The sequence below is a fragment of the Rhinatrema bivittatum genome, chromosome 14 (genome assembly GCF_901001135.1).
Source record: "Rhinatrema bivittatum chromosome 14, aRhiBiv1.1, whole genome shotgun sequence".
NCBI classification, from domain to species: Eukaryota; Metazoa; Chordata; class Amphibia; order Gymnophiona; family Rhinatrematidae; genus Rhinatrema; species Rhinatrema bivittatum.
The window spans coordinates 16,275,935-16,281,934 of record NC_042628.1 but is presented as its reverse complement, the minus strand read 5'-3'; positions in this window follow the sequence as shown (position 1 = coordinate 16,281,934).

The following is a 6,000-nucleotide window of genomic DNA, read 5'->3' as shown; positions in this document are numbered from 1 at the left end:
TTCTTCAGACCTGATTCCTTGAGCTATTCGAGGGGGTAACAGAACGCACCCCAGTGCATCAGGCTTACTCTGACATGCCCATAAAATCTGGGAGGATTCAGATCCATTCTTTTGAAAGAGTATGGTACCTGTCACCCAAGTCAGGCCATTTCTGGCTGAGTGGAAGAGGGAAACTTTGACTGCAGGGACTAGCAGGATAACAGAGACATGTGAAGCCACTGGGGGACCCTGGCTCCCAGGAATTGCATCCAGGGAGGCCATCACAGAACCCAGGAGTTAATGACACTCCTCCACCCTGGGAACTCCATGAAATAAGTCTCCCACTTGAGTAAACATTTACTGGCTCTCTCCTGAGTCAGGAGGCCTCTGCCTATCCTGGTATAAAGACAAGTCCCCAGCAAACCCAGAGACTGGAAAGGCACCAGATTCCTGTGCAGCTCGCCACTCAGCCCAAGATCCCAAGGCTTTGAGCCCCATTGGATGAGGTTGATAAGCACGAGCCTTCAAAAGGCAAGGTACTAAGTGAAATAAGACTGAGATGAAACCTTCTGACCCCGGAGTGATGGACTTTACCACCAAAGCAAGTTAGAAGTTGAAAATGGAAATGCTTCCCTGGAATATAAAAACATAAAGGGCCAAAGAGTACTTCTAGAGATCTTCCTATTTAGGAATTTGACAGAAGCCTCTATTCCAGGGAGGAAAGGAGCTCCTCGTGACTCACTGCTAGATAGAGATAAGCTTCATTTTTCCATGTCGGGTCGGGTTTCGGTTCGGGCACTTCGTGGGAAAATTTCATTTTCCCGCGGGTCATTTTTTGGCGGCACAAATTGGAAAAAACGAATCGAAAAAACCCCCAAATCAGAAAAAAAACCCCCACCCCAGCCCTTCAATTTTACTTTATTACAACCCCCCAACCATCCTGATCCCTCCCCAAGACTTACTAAAAGCCCTGGTGGTCCAGTGGGGTCCCGCGAGCGATGTCTCCCTCTCGGGCCGTCGGGCCTACCATGAATCAAAATGGTGCAGGTGCCCTTTGCCCTTATGATGTGACAGGGGCTACTGGTGCCATTGGTCGGCCCCTGTCACATGGTAGGAACAATGGATGGCCGGCGCCATCTTAGAAAATGGCACGGGCCATCCATTGCTCCTTCCATGTGACAGGGGCCGACCAATGGTACCGGTTGCCCTGTCATATGGTAAGGGCAAAGGGCCACCGGCACCATTTTGATTCCTGGCAGGCCCAATGGCCCGATGGCTCGAGAGGGAGAAGGGTTGGGGTGGTTTGTTTTTCTTTTTAAATAAATGTGCCCCTCCCCCCTGCACTAACCTGAAAAACGAATTTTCCCCGAAGTTCGGGTAAAATCCGTTTCAGGGTTCGGTTCCCCCAAACCATGATGAATTAGGCAACATTTATCTTCTACCGATATGCCACTTCTTCTCAAACCTTAAACTGAATCACTTTATTTACGCTGATGACATCCAAATACTCATCCCAATACAAAACTTCCTGGAAGAATCCTACAAAAAAAACTGCCAACTACCTCACAAAAATAAAGCAATTGCTAAACAACATGAGACTCATCCTAAACATTGACAAGACCGAAATAATCATGCTGGATAGAAAAAACAATCCCACTCACATGCCATCTCTCAACATCATAACATAGCAATCTCCCCTGTCACCCATACACGCAACCTGGGAGGCATAATCAACAAAGAGCTATCCTTCAAGTACCACATCTCCGCAAAAATCAAAGACGGATGTCACAAACTCCTAACACTACGACACCTAAAACCATTCCTATCACCCAATGATTTCAGAACAGTACTTCAACTACTCATCTTCTCCAACCTAGACTACTCACCACCACTCGACCGCTACAAATCCTACAAAATACAGCAACCAGAATACTCACAGGAACAAGAACATTTGATCATATTACTCCAACCCTCATTTCTCTAAACTGGCTCCCAATAAAATACAGGGTTGAATACAAAATATTATCAATAATTCACAGAATAATATATGAAAAACAAACAAATTGGCTCAGCACATCCATAAAACTCCACTCTCCAAACAGAAATCTCCGATCAACGAACAAAGGCCTACTAAAAATCCCACCAACCCGTCACAAACTCAACAACTAGGAAAAGAGCCATATCCCTAGGAAGCCCCGAACTGTGGAACTCCCTCCCAACAGAACTGAGAACGCAACAAAATTTAAAAACTTTCAAAAAAGAGCTAAAAACATGGCTGTTTACAAAAGCCTACCAAAACCCTTATTGACCCTACACCGAAATGACTTCACTAGAAGACATCAGACTATATTAAAGCAACCCCAAGAAAGTCTTCTTGACCTTTTACTAGCTTGACGGAAAAGCCTTTTTAACAAATGTTTAATTGTCGATAATATTTAATTACTGAGAATCGATACTTTGTAAACCATTGTGATGGCGAAACCGAATGACGGTATATAAAACTCAATCAATCAATCAATCAATAAATAAATAATTAGTTATTTGTTGACCTGCACATAGAATCTTGAAATAGTAATTGTAATAAGTTATTTTCTGATCTGTGTATAGGATCCTGCTTTCACCTAAACATTTTGGTCACAAACTGTGGATTGTAAATAGCTCTTGTTACCAAACTACTGTATAATCAAAACTTGTATTGCATCATTAGTCCACCGTAACACTCTTTGAACTATTTTGCTGTAAGAACGTAAAACAAATAAATGATGAGGATAATGATGATTTAACTTCTTGAGATTTTCCTCTCTCCCACTTTCTCCTTGGGGGGGGGGGGGGGAAACATCTCTCTTCCCCCTGATTCAGATTCCCTCTGAAACTCTTCCTTCTCCTTCCAGAGTCACTTTCTCCTTAAAATTGTGCTTTCCCTCTAGCCTCTCCGTCTTCCAAGAGACTGCATCTTCTTTCAAGTCATCTCTGCACCTTTGGGTCTTTGTTCCCTCTTGTTTTGGGCATTCTTAGTGCAGAAGCAGCGGCTGGTATAGTAAACTTTATGGACTTGTACTGTAACTGCCTGGCTTCCTTGGGCTCTACCAGCACAGAAAGACGTTTGAACCATGGGCTCTGTAAGATGCTCACCCAATACCACCATTTCCTTTATTGCTCTAAACAGCATGATGTAAGATGAAGCGGTACGAGAAGACTGACATTTATTTAAAACTTAGCACAACCATGGCCATCCTAAGCAGATTACAACACAGCGTAAACATTATTTAATCACAGATAACATTTAATACAGTAAAACCATGTAAAATAAAATGATTCATAGCCCATCAAACGCTTGGTGAAATAGCCATAATTAAGGATGGAGCTGGCATTTACGATGCAGGCAAAGAAATAAAATATGGGGGCATTATATGAGCAAAAAACATTTGGCGGGTCACTTTTGCATTTCTGCTGTAAATCAATATAATTTGTCCTGGGAATATTTCCAGCCAAAAGGTGCAATAAAAATAATAACCAAGAATGAGTCCTGCATTCAGAACGCCAGTTGCCAGTAAAAATGTGTTATTAGGACCTGACTTTAAGATGCAAAAAGGTACAAGAGCGGAGAGATCACAATGGCCTGTCTTTTCAAGCTAATTTATCTGTGAGACACTAACTCAGTTTTATAGGGTATTGATAAAATAATTCTGTCTTAAAAGAGCTTTCGCTACAGTCAGTGTTTTAAAGCTTGATTCACCCAAGTTTGGGGTTTAGAGAGAAATTTCTAGTAGGCGGATAAACAGTAAGCTTGAAGAATACAAATAATCATATCCCAAGATGATGAAACCCATGCCTTTGTGGTTCTGCGTACCTTGGGTATAGCAAACAAACCCTCTTTCCCTGGGAGTTTAGCGGACACCCTGCTCCTGAGCAGCAGCAGCAGCAAGGAGGACATGGACGAGGCTGGTCAGACAACCTCAGCAGACTAGCGGCCAATCTGGGAAGGGCGGTCAGTACGGGGTGGAGGGGGAGAGATGGCAAGAAGAGGCAAGGTCTGAGAGGCCATTCCTGCTGTGACTCTAAACAGCAAACTCACCCCCCCCCCCTTCCCATCCATCTCCTGTGCTGATTTAAGGAGGTGCATGGGAAAACAATTGTTTGTATTTGTATTTTGTTTCATTTGATGTTTATTTAGTTTCTTTTAATTTAATTGCGATGAAATAAACAGAAATAAAACAATAATAAAAAAAACCCCCAAAGATTTCCCCTCCCACACCCACCAGTGCTGACAAAATATGAAAGTTAACCCCCTACTCTCTCCAGACACATGGAGTTAAATTAAGTTACAATGGGGCAGGAGCAGTCCCCAGCCCCGCTGGGTCCCATTGTCATAATGGTGCCGGTCAGCTCTAACCTCGGTGCCCTTTTGGTATTAGACCAATATGGGCCATGCAAAACAGGACTCGATGGAGCAGGAGTGACTGGGAATCACTCCTGCTTCATTCCGAATTATTAGACCCCATGGATCCGATAAAATCACGCCTCTGGCGAAGGTGGCAGGGGGATGGGTAGGGCTGGGGGGGGGATATTACATTTTTTGCAGCAGCACAGGGAGGGAGGAAGGTTTGACAGCAGCAGTGGCGGAGGCGGCAGGTGTGTTCTGACCGGAAAGAATAATCTCAACAAATTCCCTTGGGCTTTTCATTTTGTTCTGAAACAAAACAAGAGTGTTTCATTGCATCTTTGTTCATGTCATTTCAAAGCAAGAACTCCCCTAGTGCTGATCTGGGGGACTTTTTGGAAATCTTTTCTTCTCCGTGGATAGCAGTCCTTTCCAATTTTGGTTAAAAGCAGAAAAGTAAGGAAGGTTTGAATGTGTTAAATTTGGTCCCATTGTAGGAAATGGGTAATGGGATCTGCAAGACTGCCCTAGGGCTCTAGCATGAAGTTAAACCTGCCTTTGGTGGGAATTTTAATTCAGGGCTCCCAGAGGTGAATAAAATGTAGCTGGAGTAATCAGTGCTTGTTGGCAAGTCTGTTGATGGAATGGAAGGTGCATCGTCCTTTCTATTTTAAACCCTGGGGTTGACAGGGGGTGAGCAGGATAGCTGCCGTGGCTGTATGTGTGCGTGTGTATAGGAGGGATTTGGGGGGAGGGAAAGGGGTGACAGCACATGACGGGACCTAGCAACATGTCTTTACTCTGTGCTATCACGAACTCCATTTATAAACTGTAGGACTAACCATAAATGATAAATCACTTACTTATGGTCCGCAAATCCGTCAAAAATGATATTTTCAGATCTATTATATTCTTCCTTTATTCAATCAGATATTTACATATTCATGCTGACTACATACATACTACATACATATACATACTACATACATATACTCATGTGGACTTACATATTTCCATGTTATTTATTGATTTATTAACTGCATGTTTATTAACGGTTTAATATTATACACTATTTGCTTACTTCGATTAATTTGTTCAATGTAAAAACTTGTTTACTTCATTTGTTCAATGTAAAAAATTCGTTTTTTAATTCTGTTCTATGTAAACCGCTAAATGTAGCGATAGTTACTGTTCCTTGTAAACCGGGGTGATATGTATATTATACAGGAACCTCCGGTATATAAATTATTTAAATAAATAAATAAATAAATGTTTTACTAATACAGTAGTAAAGCAGCGATTTTTAAATACGCGGACGGCCTTGAATTTAATAACATGGATATGAATATTAAGTTTCCGATCACTAAAACAGTGCTACACGTGCTGCCCAAACTCTCACGCGGCTGCAACCTGCGTTCCCCTCCAGAGAGTACCTTAAAGATACTTTGATCTTTCCGCCAGCTGCGGCTCCGGCGCTGATGCGGGTGAGACGAGCGGCGCAGGAGTCAGCCCCGCCGTCCCGCAGCCTTGCTTTCTTTTCTAACCCCCGCCATCGACGGACAACGGGAGAGGAGCTCCGTGACCACGCCCACCGCCCGGAGACGCGGCCTCAGCTTCCGGGCCGACTCGTCCCCTTCATT